The sequence below is a fragment of the Rhipicephalus sanguineus genome, chromosome 1 (genome assembly GCF_013339695.2).
Source record: "Rhipicephalus sanguineus isolate Rsan-2018 chromosome 1, BIME_Rsan_1.4, whole genome shotgun sequence".
Taxonomy (NCBI): Eukaryota; Metazoa; Arthropoda; class Arachnida; order Ixodida; family Ixodidae; genus Rhipicephalus; species Rhipicephalus sanguineus.
In genome coordinates this window covers 18175245-18190585 of record NC_051176.1, presented here as the reverse complement: position 1 = coordinate 18190585, position 15341 = coordinate 18175245, and the positions used below count along the sequence as shown (strand labels likewise).

The following is a 15341-nucleotide window of genomic DNA, read 5'->3' as shown; positions in this document are numbered from 1 at the left end:
GGTGACGGGGGCCAGCTTCTAAATTCGAGACCCGCCGGACCCCAGTCCCGGCAGCGGCGGGATACGATCAACCCCGAGATCAAACACGGACGGAAGCGGTTGGATGGAGTTGACCCCGAGTACCAACCACTGGACGGAAGCGGTTGGACGGAGTTGACCCCGAGTACCAACCACTGGACGGAAGCGGTTGGACGGAGTTAGCACCGAGTTCCAACAACTAGACGAAGGCAGAAGGACGACACGAGGTTATCGACTTCGACAGGCAACCGAACGGCACTTCTGTGATGCACGACACTGGAGGCATGACTGCGAGCTGGGTGAGTGCTCTGTTAAATTTTACCGGGCATTTACTGTATGTGTTAAGTAAAAACTGGTGGACAGTGGCTGTCTTGGTCATTGGGTTAACAGGTGACTTGCGTAAGGCAGAAAATTTTGTGATAGCTCGGTTAAGCTCTTTCTGTCGGTGGCGTCAAGGTTAACAGTGGCGGGACAGGATTCCGTGCAAAAGCTTTTTGAAGCTTTATTTGTAGACCAAGCTAACGGATAACTCGAGGCAAGGCAGAAATTTAAAGCTGTCGTTGCCGTCAAGGCTAATTAGTTGCAGGACAGGAATCTTCGTGGAACACAGAAAGCGGTACTGGAATCAGCCATGTATTTGAAGTCCCTGCGAAAGCCTATGTTGTTGCTTCTTGCAAGGCAGTTGAATCAATGCGTGTCGGACTCCCTAAGGAAGCCAAAATTGATAGAGGTGATTCTCGCGTTGGTGGCGGAGAATGACGAGCTTTCAGAGCGGGAAGCGGCAGACGTTGAAGGAAAGGCAGACGCCGAAAGAAAGGCGGCCGAAGAAGAAAAGATACGTAGACACGAGGCTGAAATGCGAGCATTAGACTAAGAGATAGAAATGACTCGTAAACGTAATGCAATGCAGCCGAGTGGTCAGACACCTGTAGAGGTAGCGCACGAACAGTGCGATGTAGTGCTGGTGCCACTTAAAATCAAAGATAAGGCTAGTGGAGTTGAGGGAATAGCAGAGGCCCTAACCCGTTCCTAGGAAAGAGAGCTCGCGGCCAGGTCAGGCTGTGAGGGCTCCGTGGTGGTGGAAACAGGGTAAAGAAGTGTTCCACCGTAAATGAACCTTACATTCCTATAGGGAGCTTGCACGAACGCCGGCGACGCTATGCACTCTGGGTAGGTAGCCATTATTTTGTCAGGGCCGACCGCGGAGTGGAGTGGCGCAGTCGAATTTGCAAGATTTGGCTTAGCTTGCAGGTATGATCAAGTGCGAGCGCGACGCAAATGTAGCTCCAAGGAGCGTCGTGCACGATGTCAGCTACACTGGAAGACTACACCGCAACGCTGTGCCAAAAATACCGCGAGCGGTACGAAGAAAAGACGAGACTCTGCGGGCTGGACCCGCTTCCTGCGGACGTCAGTGTAAGCGATCTGGACTTGTGGCCGCACGTCGACATCTCCGATATTCACGAATTTCTCGTTTTGAGGACGAGTTTTATTACCGGGAACGGCTCAAGTCGAGAAAGGCCCTCGAGGGCCACAACTTTGCTACGAGTGGCTGGGAGCCGTGGGCGAAGAAAATCGCCGCCGACACCGTGATGATCGTCACTCAAGTAAGACGTGTTAATTGTTCGACTATTCCGTAGGTGTTAATGTTGTGATTCAACCAGTTCGATAAGCGTACCATTTTACGCTCATGTCTTGCTTCCTTGTTCTTGCCTTCATGTTCCTCTGAGCTTTCTCATTTACGCCAAAGGTAGCGTAAGTTTGACGGCACCTCTCCAAACGCTCTTGGTGAGTAAGGGTTAATGCGGTTCTGTCGTAAAGCCGACGCAAGTCAGCGCAAAGAAATAAACATCAGCACCTACGGAAAAGTCAAATAATTAACACGTCTTACTTGAGCGACGATGATCACGGTGTCGGCCGCGACTTTCTTCGCCCACGGCTCCGAACCACTCGTAACAGCGTTGTGGCCCTCGAGGGCCTTTCTCGACTTCAGCTGTTCCCAGGTAATAAAACTCGTCCTCAAAACGATAAATTCGTGAATATCGGAGATGTCGACGCGCGGCCACAAGTCCACATCACTTACACAGTCGTCCGCAGGAAGCATAGATGGGTCCAGCCCGTAGTCTCGTCTTCGTACCGCTCGCGGTATTTTTGGCACAGCGTTGCGGTGTAGTCTTCCAGTGTAGCTGACATCGTGCACGATGCTTGTTGGAGTTAAGTTTGCGTCGCGCTCGCACTTGATCACACCTGCAAGCTACGCCAACGCTCGCAAACACGACTGCGCCACTGCACCCCGTGGTCGCCTCTGACAAAAAAATGGCTGCCTACCCAGAGTGCATAGCGTCGCCGCCGTTAGTGCAAGCTCCCTATAGACAATGCCAGGGAGGGCGTGCCAGCTGAGGATGGAGTCGGGAGTTCAGAGGGTTCACAGGTATCTCGCGAAGCGGAGTGCACGGGAGAGCTCTTAGACGCAAGTCCTGCCGCTTGGATTGCTGAAAATGAAAGAAATCGCACTCTGAGGACCCAAACGCCATACAGGCTAACAGAGGATCTGAGTGTAGAAGACAATGCAGTTATGAACAGCTCTCTGGCATGCGAGCTGCCTTGTGTTATGTACTGACGTCACATGTACATTTCATCGCTTATCACCCACGCAAGCAGCGGTGGCCTTATCACGAGTTTCACTCATGCTATAAAAGGAGTGTGCATCAATAAACCTACGTTCATTTCACGACTGGGCGTCCGACTGATTTACTACATTGGAGACGAAGCGGACCGGCCCGGCGAGGCCGCCGTTAAAGAAGGCGGGATGGCTGTCGGCAAGATCGGCGAGTATCGTCTTGGCACGGACGCGTCTTGGGATGAGTACGTCGAGCGGTTGGAAATGTTTTGCGACGCGAACAAGATAACAACGGACGAGCAGAAAAGAGCAGTTCTGCTGAGTTGTTGCGGCGAAGCAGCGTACGGGCTCATCGTAACCCTGGTGAAGCCAGTAAGACCGACCATGGCAAGCTACGACGAAATCAAGACGGCCGTTCGCAAGCACCTGCATCCGAGGCCTTCCGAGCTGCACGCAAGGTTTTTGTTCTACAGGAGAAACCAGGCGGCTGATGAATCGGTGGCAGACTACGTCACGGCTCTGCGGAAGCTAACGGAAGACTGCGGTTTTGGTGACAAGCAACTACCGCTGGACGTCATGATGCGAGATCGTTTCGGTGCGGCATCAAGAACGAAGCAGTCCAGCAGAGACTTCTCGCCGAGCCCAACCTTACGTTCCAGGTCGCGTACGACATGGCCGTGACAGCTGAAGCTACAGCAAAGCAGCAGCGAGACATACGCAACCAGGGACGAGACGAGACAAAGGACAGCCCGGGCCTCATTCAAGCAACTCGCACGAAACAAGACACCGCAGCGGAAGAGTCCAGTTGCTATCGCTGCAACGGTAAGCACGCTCCGCAATTATGCAGTTTTAGAAAGGCGGCATGTTTCAAGTGCAAGAAAATCGGACACATTGCGAAAGCCTGTCGTTCGAAAGACGAGGTTAGGAAGTTTCAAAGAAAGACTTCGCACGAGCAGAAGAAAAAAAAGAGAGTAAAAGCAAGGGCGCCTACGAAATGACCGAATTATTTTCCCTCTGCGAGGTGAATGAGCAAGAAGAAAAATTCATGGTTGAAGTACAGATTGAAGGGCAGAATGTACCCATGGAAATTGATTCTGGAGCATCGTGCTCAATTGTGAGTGAAGAAACGTTGCGCTCGATCGAGGGAAATCAAAGTAAAATGCCCCTTCGAGAGTAAAGCACAACGCTCGTAACATGGTGAAAAGAGGCGTTGCCTGTAGTGGGTCGCGCAAAGGTTGGGGTGGAACTCAAGGGTCGGACGGCAAAGCTGCCTTTGTTGGTATTGAAGAGAAGCGGTAACAGTTTGCTTGGGCGGAACTGGTTTAGGCCGTTGGGCATTGGGCTGCATGGAATTCAGCAACTGTATGTTGAAGACGTCACTTCACGATTTTCTGAGGTGTTTCGCAGTGACCTTCCTGGCTTCAATGGACCGCCAGTGCACATCGAACTGAAAGACGACGCCAAACCAACGTTCCTCAAAAGTCGTACAGTTCCACTAGCACTGAAAGACGATGTGGCCAAGGAAGTGTACCGCTTGGTGCAACAAGGAGTCTGGGAACCAGTCGAGTACTCCAACTGGGCAACTGCGCTCGTGGTGGTAAGGAAAAAAGACGGAACCTTGCGTCTCTGCGGGGATTACCGTAGCACGGTAAACAAGGCAGTTAAAACCAGCGGGTATCCTTTGCCTACTGCCGCGGAAATATTGTCGACTCTCGGGTCAAGCAAGATATTTACTAAGCTCGACCTAGCTCAAGCTTATCAACAGCTTATTCTGGATGAGGTGTCGGCCGAAGTTCTCACAGTTAACACTATCAAGGGGCTGCACAAGGTCAGGCGGCTACCGTTTGGAATTTCCGTCGCGCCATGGGTGTTTCAACGAGTCATCGACACGTTGTTGGCAGGCATTCTTAGTGTTAAAGCTTATCTTGATGATATCCTGATTTCCGGGCGTAACGCAGCAGAGCACGCAGAAAGACTGGAAGCTGTGTTGTCGCGTTTGCAAAGAGCGCAGTTGAGAGTTAACAAGGAGAAGTGTGAATTCAACCACACGAGCATTGAATTCTTGGGACATCGGGTTGATAATACAGGGATCCACTGGAGCCAAAGCAAGACTGACGCCATCCAGCAAGCGCCGACGCCCACTAGCAAGAAGCAGCTGCAATCCTTTTTGGGGCTACTGAACTTCTATAGCAGTTTCCTCAAGGGCAGGACCGAAGCGGCGGAACCTCTATACCGGCTACTAGATCACGACCACGAATGGGAATGGAAAGGTGAGCACCAACGAGCTTTCGAGAAGCCGAAGAAGCTACTTAGCTCCGATGCCGTACTTGTTTCTTATGACCCCGAGCGTCCCTTGATGCTGTGCTGTGACGCATCCCTTGTAGGGGTGGGGGCGGTGCTGGCCCATAAAGCAGCTGACGGGAGGGAGCAACCCATAGCCTATGCTTCACGAACTCTAGGCGCAAGTGAGCGTAACTACGCCCAAATTGACAAGGAGGGTCTAGCAGTCGTCTTCGGGGTAAAAAAATTTCATCAGTACCTGGCTGGGCGAGAATTCACGGTGATAACAGATCACAAACCGCTTTTGGGTTTATGAAACACGGACAAGCGAATGCCGGAAGTACTGTCGCCCAGAATGCTGCGCTGGATTTTGTTGTTGTCTGCGTATAACTATCGCATCAAGTACAGTCGAGGTGAGGACAACTCCAACGCTGATGCACTCAGTCGACTGCCAGCCCCGGGGGACGAGGACGAACCACAACCACCTGGAGACGTGCTTCTACTGGAAGCTGTCGAGTGTGCACCGTTACAGGCACCGGACATCGTCAAGTTGATCAAAAAAGACAGCGTCTTGACCAAGGTGAAGGACTGGATCCTGAGTGGTTGGCCTTCGACACAACTAGACAGCACGTTTACACCATACGAGGTGAGGAAGACAGAGTTGTCGTTGCACCGGGATTGCATACTCTGGGGAAATCGTGTAATAATTCCCGAAGCCGCAAGAGAGCGAGTGCTCCAACTACTGCATGCAAATCACCCGGGGATGAGCGCTATGAAACCAGCAGCTAGAGGGCTCATGTGGTGGCCAAAAATGGACCACCAGATTGAAGAGTACGTACGGTACTGCCAGACATGTCAGAGCAACCGCCAAAGTGACCCCAAGGCTCCCGTTCACTTTTGGGTCAAACCGGACCAACCTTGGAGTCGTCTACACATGGATTTCGTGGGCCCAGTCAAAGGAGATGTATTCCTTATCGTGGTAGATGCGTACAGCAACTGGGCGGAGGTTGAAATCATGTCATCAATGAAAGCTGCGGCCGTCGTGACAAGCTTAAGGAAAATGTTTTCGACACATGGTGTGCCGGACGTTATCGTTTCGGATAATGGAACGGCCTTCACAAGCGCTGAGTTGCAAACTTTTTTGAAGTGTAATGGTGTGCGTACTGTTTTTACGGCACCTTATCATCCCGCCAGTAATGGCAGAGCCGAGAGGATGGTAAGAGAAATGAAAGAAGCTTTAAAAAAGCAACGGGAAGGAACGACACAGTGCAAGATTTCGCGATTCCTGTTTAAACAGCACACGACGCCACATTCTGCCACAGGGAAATCGCCAGCAGAAATGATGATGGGGCGAAGGTTGAGAACTGCGCTGGATCGTCTTCATCCGGACCGACACCTGAGGTTCACCACCCAGTGACAAAGAGGTACTGTGTCGGTGACGTTGTCTACTCTAAAAGCTTCACTCCAGGTCCCAGGTGGAAGGCGGCCAGAGTGGTGGCGGTTAGAGGCCCCGTGTCGTACACGGTCCAACTGGATAACGGCGAGCGCCATCACAGACATCGGAACCAACTGAGAAGCGCCTGGACGAGGTCCGAATCAGACAAAGGTACCGGGGAGGGCTACCATGCCGAGTTGTTTCCCACGGCAACACGACCCCAGCCGCAGCCGACGGCCCCAGAAGCAACCATAAGGGCGAGCCCGAGTCAACCTGATCAAGAGCCAAGCGCAAGACGCCCACAGCATCAGCTGACGAGCCCAGAGGCACCAGAGGCAAGCCCAGAGCATGCCAACCAAGATTCGATCGCGCCTCGAAGGTCAACGCGCGTTCGACGGCCTGTCCTACGTTATGCATTAATGAATAGCCATACGTAGCTTTGTATTCTTTGTATAACTAATCTTAGAAGGAAGGAGTGTTATGTACTGACGTCACATGTACATTTCATCGCTTATCACCCACGCAAGCAGTGGTGGCCTTATCACGAGTTTCACTCATGCTATAAAAGGAGTGTGCGTCAACAAACCTACGTTCATTTCACCACTGGGCGTCCGACTGATTTACTACACCTTGTATAGGAGTAAGCAGCGGCATTGTTCTTCAGAGCTTTGAGCTGTCCGCCAGTCTAGCGACTGAAGTAGCGGATGAATTCTTAGGCAGCCATCAACACGGTGCGCGTGAACAGCTGCTGAGGGTTATGACGACGTCGATGAGTGTCAAAGGCGGACGAAAGGCTCCAAAGTCGGCACCAAGAAGCGTGCCAAAAGGAGAAAGCGTCCGAAAGACAATGAATCGCGCCATATCCACGAAGTGAATGATGATTGAGGAGCTGGCTCGGAGATAATCGGGTAAACCGTGAATGCTCCGTACAATTCCTCTACTGTCATATAAATACGTCACACGTTGTTATAGTAGCGATTGTAGTCAGTATGTTGTCGAACAGCAAGTGGTCGCAGACGTTGCAGCTGTGGCCGAACGTGTGGTCGAGGAAATCGCGCTTGAAGCGTGCGTCGGGGCCACGAACTTCAGGTAGCGACCGGTTTCGGTGCTGGGTCGCTGCATCCAGCGCACGTACCTCTTCGAGGTTATCTTGCCGCCGCTTCCGCGCTGCTTCGGCTTCGCGGGCTTGTACCTCAGGGTCCGCACGACGTTGACGTCTCTTTGCGGCATCGCGAGCTCTCATCACTCGATAATCCCATTTACAATTTGTCAAACATTGCCAAGCTGTACATAAAAAAACGCCGGGCCTGCGGGGAGCGTGCAGCACAGTCACAGCGAAAGCTGGAAGAGCGGCCTTTCTAGAGCCCGTTCTAAACTCTCTTGGGGAAACTAATACAAGACATTATTCGTCTTTCTGCGGATAAGCGAGGTATCCTCTACACATCTGTAAGACCGTTCTAACTCTCTTGGGGAAACTAATACATGACATTATTCGTCTTTCTGCGGATAAGCGAGGTATCCTCTACACATCTGTAAGACATTATGTGAACATTGTTGATGCTGCCTGTGGCTGGTGATGATGAAGAATTATGGCTGAGCCTTTTGTAATGGATTTGAAGCAATTAACGATCCGGTCACTTGTTGCGTAATTGGCATTGTGTGACGCCTGGTCGTTATTTTACTGTTCTGACACGCTATATATATTACACATTTAACACGATTCCTTGCCCGACATGCGCCTGTAAGGATAGTGTAGGATGATCAGCGCAACCTTGACTCCCGCAAACACTCACTCAAACACTCACTCATCCACCCGAGGAACACACACGACACTCAGCGCTGAGTGTCGTGTGTGTTCCTCGGGTGGATGAGTGAGTGTTTGTGTGAGTGTTTGCGGGAGTCAAGGTTGCGCTGATCATCCTACACTATGTCGAATAACCAACTAGCCCAACAACAAGTTTTATTGGGCCTGTAAGGATGTTTTTGCAAAGGAGTTCCAGTCACTAGCGTGGCTATGTGGTAGAATACTCGACTGCCACGTAGAGGACCCGGGTTCAAATCCCATCTCAGCCTCTTTATTATTATTTATTTCAATTTTTTTCTTATTTCGCGCGATAGTACGGACACCGGCGGCGGCAGCGCACAACTACCCCACTGCCGTTGTGATCTGATAACAGCTTCCGCTGTAAAATCAGGCTTCACCCCATTTCAAAAGAAATCAGCCGGAAAAAAATTCACCAGATCCCACGCGTTGTGGGAATCTGTTTCATGCGAAGCAGTCAGCGAGTACTTCTATGCTGTATTTTATGGCTTTGAGCCAAACGTTACGATGTCGATCAACGTGTTATTGTAAGTGTAGTAGCTGTGTGCACATCGTGGGCTTACCAGTGACGTCGACAACACTGGCCCTTAAACGGCAACTCACGTTAGAGCACATACGTCAGTATTATCGAAACTAAGTGCACATTATGGTGCCATCATGTGGATATCATACGTAACTTTCGTTAATGTATTCCTCTGGGGTCGAGCAACGCTTCAATATCGCTTGCTGAAACACAGGAATACAATTGTAACGTTTATCACACTGCTATAAAAGCGGAGCCAACACTGGAACAACAGAAGTTAATCTGATATGACGCCTATATCGTAGGAGTACCTACGTACTGTGCATTGCTTTCTTGCAAAATTACATAGCCAGCCCAACAACCACACTTGACGTTGCACCGACATTACGCCTGCATGGGCTGTTTTTCCAAACCAGTCTACAAACCTGACGTGCCTGTGTGGTAGAATACTTGATTGCCACGCAGAATGCTTGGGTTCGATTCCTGCTATGATCGTAATATTTATTCTTTCCATTCGTCGTGTCAACGCTGCCGATGTCGGTTTTTCTTAACGCTCTCGCATTTAAATTACAAATGTCTCTTTTCGCCGTTCCTGGGTAGATATAAACTGTCAATCACCTGTTGCGCATAACCGTACACCGCTGCCAGTGGTAAAGGGCTATGTGCCACACGTGTCTCGAGGACAGGGTTTGACGACGTACGCGACAGGATTTTCCCATTATTCATGTCATGATCCGACAGTCATAATCGTCAAATCCTCTTACCCTCCCATGCCGGTTTTGGTCTACACCAAGTTATGGAGGTGATCATGAGAGCACTCAGGCGTAGGCGGCTAGGTAGATAGATTGGTAGATAGCAACGCTGAATGTGCCAAATGTTCGCTAAGAAATGCTTCGCATGTAAAACTCCCAGAGCGGAATAAGAACGCGGCTGACAAGGACTGTTACTTTTAAAAAATTGTAGACGAGCTTAAACAAGAGCTGCAGCAAGCTAGTCAATTAATCTGCTTTCTTATCTCTTCTTTTGCTTTGTTTACTTTTTAAGGGCGCTTGTTTCATATGGTTAGTTTCGTGATTGTCTGCATTATGCGTGAACAAGAGCTGCAGCAAACTGGTCAACTAGTCTGCTTTTGTATCTTTTCTTTTGCTGTGTTTAGCTTTTAAGGGCGCGTGTTTGATACGGTTACTTTTGTGACTGTCTGCATTAAATGTATTTTGAAGTTATTTTGGATTTGTTGCTTTATCGATTCACGTATAAACCACATTGTATATGCTTCTTTTTTTTTTCTTTTGAAATTGAGTAAAAGCCGGGGATGAATAAAATTTTATGTACCAGTTATTAACTCCACCATGTGCTTCATTTCCGGAATGCTGGAAGCGAATTCTACGTGTTATCAGGCACGCTTCAGCCCATGTATTATGGCTTAAAAAACTGCCTTCTTCAACCTTGCAGGACAAAAGAAAAATTCGGCCAAATAAGTGACACTAAATATCCAGTTCTCATGCTGAAACGCCCCCGCGGAAGCTCACGATTACGCTGCCAGCGCTCAAGCTGCGCTGCCTCTTGCCTGGAGCAAGATGGCTGCCAGCGAGGTTCCCAGGCTTCACCCGCTCGCGTGGGCCCGTAAGGGGACCTCCACTCCAGAAGTTTTTTTTAAACCTCCTTGGTTACTGCAGGCGTAACCATGAGAGGCCGGATAGGTGGGGCCATCTGATGGCGCAAGGAAAAACAAAGAACCTGGCAAGCACAGAATTGTTATTGTAGAAACCTAGCGTATTCTATTTCTCCGCTGGTGTGCATTCACTATGCCGATATTCCACAGACCCCTCTGCGTATACCGGAACGCTGTGCAAGCTAAAATTCTCTGACATGGCTAACTGAGACACACCAGCGAGTATGGCCCAAGCGTGCGTCCCCGGGCCCCTCCTCGTTGCTGCTTGGAACAGCGTCAATTTTTGAATCGCTTTTTTGCAAAGGGTCGAAGCGAAAATGATTCGCGACGTCGCGTATCGCGGTGATTCTAAGTTACAGAATGCCGTCTTCAACACTAGTCGATACTTTTGACGACGACGACGGCGATGGTGGTGACAAGGCATGACTGAACGTGCGCGCCTAGCAGACGAAATGTTAGCAGAGCAGCTGATCGTCACGTCACTCCTTTTTGTGGACGAGTGGTAAACTGGGGCGCGGTGTGGAATTGACCACGAGGGAGCGCTGCCAGCGCTAAGAAATGGCGGGCTTGCCGGCCGTTTTGAGTCGTGCTAGATACCGGTGACATAAATCAATAAAACAGATAGTTATTCGTCCCTCAGTTGCATTTTCGGTCGCGAATCGCCACTAGGGGGTAGATAACTACTCGTGGATGCAAAAATCTTGATATGCATAAATTTGATGTCAGTGCTCCTTTAAGATTGGAGCTACGCACGATCCAATGCATATGCCGTTAGTTTGGATGTAGGGCTTATCTTCCCACGTCATAAATGTAGACTCGAGGTACATTTTTAACAGATCCAAAAAACCTTGTACTGAAAGCCCTGTATCATTTTGATACGCAACAACACCGTATTTGTCGATACAATTTTCAATACAGAGCATAAGTGCCCGATGCGACAAAGAATAATACAAGTCTTTGATATCAAAAGAGCATGCCATGTAGCTTTTGTCCTTGCAATTTTCTAAAAACGAGACAACTTCATCCGACTTCCGCACAAGAAATGGGTCATCTACATTAAACAGGTTTAATTTCTTTTGTAAAAACAAGGATACGCTTTTTGCCAGGTGTTGCTTTCTGAAATAATGAGATAGGGGCACCAGTTAACCATGTCTTTTTTTTTTCTATTTGATTGTTAAGGTATATACATATGTGCCCACATGTCAAAATAAAATCAGTTGTAAGTCAGCGCTGTTGTCGTGCCTTCTTCGTCTTGTGTCCTGTCTCAATTTTGCGTTGTTTTTTGCCAAGTTTAACCATGAACCAACTAGCCCAAGCCTCGACTATAGTAAGCATTCTTCGAGGCAGCCCCGCCACGGTGGTCTAGTGGTTATGGCGCTCGACTGCTGACCCGAAGGTCGCGGGATCGAATCACGGCTGCGGCGGCTGCATTTTCGGTGGAGGCGAGAATGTTTGAGGCCCGTGTACTTAGATTTACGTGCACGTTAAAGATCCCCAGCTGGTCAAAATTTCAGGAGCCCTCCACAACGGCGTCTCTAATAATCATAACGTGGTTTTGGGAAGTTAAATCCCAGATATTATTCTTCGAGGCAGATCATTTTATTTATTACCGACCTAGTGTTTGAATGAATACATGTTACTGCACTGGAGCCTAGATTCGACATTACCCTACGCATCTCATTTGGCATGTAATACTCGTTCACAGCCATCGCCTATTGCATTCGTGATGGAATACGTAACTTGACATGCAAACGGTCATCGGAATATTTCATATGCAGTGTGCGTGCTCCGTCGCATTTTCGGAGGAGCGCTTTTCCGTGCTGCGAACTTAAAACTGTTTTAACACGATAGAGTTAAAGAGCTCGTATCGCAGAAATTCCGCTGTCGGCGTCGGTGTCGGCACCGTTGGTTGTGAGCGAAAAATCATCATCTTGTCCGTGACCGAAAAATCGAAAAAGCTGCAAATAAAATAATAATAAAAAAAAATGGGTCCGAGTGAGAATCGAACCCAGGCCGTCTGCGTGGCAAGCAGGTGTTCTACCACACAGCCACCTCTCTGCTTGGAGCTGCATTGAAAGTAACTTTCATGCTTCCCAAAAATACGCGTCCTGTATACAGGTGTCACAATACGAGAAGTAATATCGCAGTAATATTGCGTGGTACAAGCATACATTGCCATCGGGCGTCAAACCACGTCAATATCATAACGACTTGGTGGTTTAAAGCCAGCCACCCATTACAAAAGGCACACACATTACTGCGCGTATTCCCTTAAGACCACGTAGTGGGTGCATCGCAACTTGGAAAAAGTTTCTCGCGCATAATTGCTCCTGGTTTAAAGCATGCTACCCATTACATAAGGCACAGAACTTATTGTGCCCATTCTGTTGAACACTCGTAGTGTTCGAAGTGCGCACTACGGGCAGGATATCGCTATCGCGTTGAACTCTTAAAGGCGAAGCTTAAGCGTCCCCCCATTTTTCTCGCGCCCAGTCTTTCGTTGCTTTCAAAAGTTGCCTGTTCTGGCGGGCTCGATTATCCTGAATGTACATGCGTCCTTCAGCTTACTTTTATTGCTCATCCGGAGGTCCTTGATTGACTGCTTGGTAAAGCGAACAATTATATCTGGAATTTTATCCTGTCGTGTAGGCAGCCTATGCACACAGACTGGGAACATCAAGCTTGTCTGCCACCTGGTTCAGGACCGACGCAAAGTTTTCACCCTGCACAGCAGGCCCTCCCTGAATTTGTAGGTTCACTTGGTGACTTTTGAACTAGAGGTTCAAGCTTGTGAAGATGAGCCTGCAACGACTGATTGTTACTTTTTTGCTCTACAGTTCAGCAACTTTCTTTCTTAGTACCTCGATTTCACTTTCCCGAGCACTGATGGTTTTTTTCAGCTTTTTTCAAACGTGCGAGACGTGAACATCAACGGTTGTTTCACACCCACAACATTTTCCATCAGCGGAGGAAATTTCTTGAGTTGCAAACTTATTGAAACGAGAACTGCTGCTACTTTCATCGCAGAGGAATCTTTCCCACTATCACTGAACTTTACAGCAGTCCTGCTGTTTTAACAACGCCAAGTTTTCTTCGCACTTTCTGGTTTTCCCTTGTAGGACTTTTCTGAAATTCCGGCACATTTGCAAAATGATAGAATGTGGTACACTCAGAAGTCAGAACACTTTACAACGCCACATTCATCTGACAGGAGGCGTTGAGAATAAAAACAGGTGTCAGGCATTGCTTCAGCCAAATTAAACACACACACACACACTTGTCAGACTATAGCGAAAAGTACGGTATTAAGCAGCGGAATCAGCGGCAGCACCACCAAAAGCAACGTATATATTAGAACAAGTGACCTGCAACAGATCCGACAAGGTATGAGCGAAGTTTTCGCGGTGCTGCGTGCTGCCGCTAGCACCAGTGGCCCGAAGGTGTCCGACTTTTATAAACGGCGTGTCAAGGAACTTAAGAAAAACTTGGCAGTGGGCTAGTTGGTTAAACATTATCGATGATTTTTGCGCAAACTTTACAAAAAGTGACTGGGAACAGAGTAAGAGCACACAAACGACACATATGAGCGCAAACTAACAACTGTTTATTAGAACTATGGAATGAAATATATACAGTAACCCACACATGCGCAGCGCTGCCCTAGCTACGACGCCCCCTGCTCTCATTTATCATCTTCATTTCCATATCGGTAAGCGCAATAGAAGGCGCGCTTACACACTCGCCCTCTGCTGCCGTTCTGATAATGAAGGCTTCGACGACCTCCCTTTTGGTGCGCTTGCTCGACGTGTGCAAAATGTCCGTTTCTTCAAACACCGGATGACACGTGCACCTGCTGCAGTGTGTCGCCAGATGCCCCGGAGCTTGCAGGAGGCCACAATTGTGTCTATGTTCCTTCGTGGTCATGAATCAAGATGATTACGATTACAGGGGTGAAGAATCCATGCGAAAGAACTTTAAAATTATCCATGACATCACAGAAAAGAAGCTTTCAAAAGAAAAAAGCGTGACTGCAAAGTTGTGTGAGGAAGCAGGTCTACAGAAAACAGCGAAGGAAGTAAGGGCGAGCAAGGCGTCCACGCTAAGCCCTTTCTTTACGGCAAAAACCCACAAGACTGGTTCACCCTTCAGGGTGATTGTTGAGGACAAGGGCACATGGCAGAAGGCACTCGCGGTGTACCTTCAAGAACACTTGGTAAAACTCGATGTGCAAGACCCGTTCTTGATTCGCAACTCGGAAGAAGTTGTTCTATTTCTGAAAGAGTGCGATCCGATATGTGCATTCTCAGTGGATGTTACTGACATGTTTTACTGCATTACACAAAAAGTGGCAGTCGAGGCTGTTGGGGAAGCAATCGAAGGATTCGGCTTGACAAAATTTCAAAACGAGTGTGGCACGTCCATGCGAAACTTTGTCGACCTACTTCGGAGGTACCTACAATCACTGTTCGTCGATTTCGGTGGGAAGACGCTTCTACAACAAGAGGGAATTTGCATAGGTTCAAGAATAGCTCCAGTGCTTTGTGACCTGTACATGGCAAAAGGAAACGGGAAACTACAGGCCAGTTTACAGGAAGTGGGTGTGTTGAAGTGTGTGAGGTACGTCGATGATTTTCTTGTGTGCCTTCCCTATGGGCTGATGTCTGAGAAGATAAGAGACGAAGTGCTGCGCTTATTTGAAAGAGAACATGAAGGGCTTCAGTTCACGACAGAGGTTCCGGAGCACGGACGCTTACAGTATCTCGATTTGAGCATCACCATGGAAGGCAAGCACACGTGCTGGGTGCACAAGACGAGAGGTGAAAAACAGATTTTACTCTTTCATTCTGGACACTCAAAGATCGTGAAAAGAAGCATAGTCACAGCATGCCTTTTGGAAGCGATTAAAAAGTCATGTGAGCACTCCATCGAAGAAGGGGTTGGCACGCAAGTGAAGCGCCTTGAAACGAGTTG

At 48.9% G+C, this 15341-nt stretch overlaps 1 pseudogene; it reads left to right on the top strand.

The window, feature by feature from the left end:
* Positions 1–2745: 2745 nt before the first annotated feature.
* Positions 2746–3810, top strand: LOC119384863 (uncharacterized; annotated as a pseudogene).
* The last annotated feature ends 11531 nt before the right edge of the window (positions 3811–15341 follow it).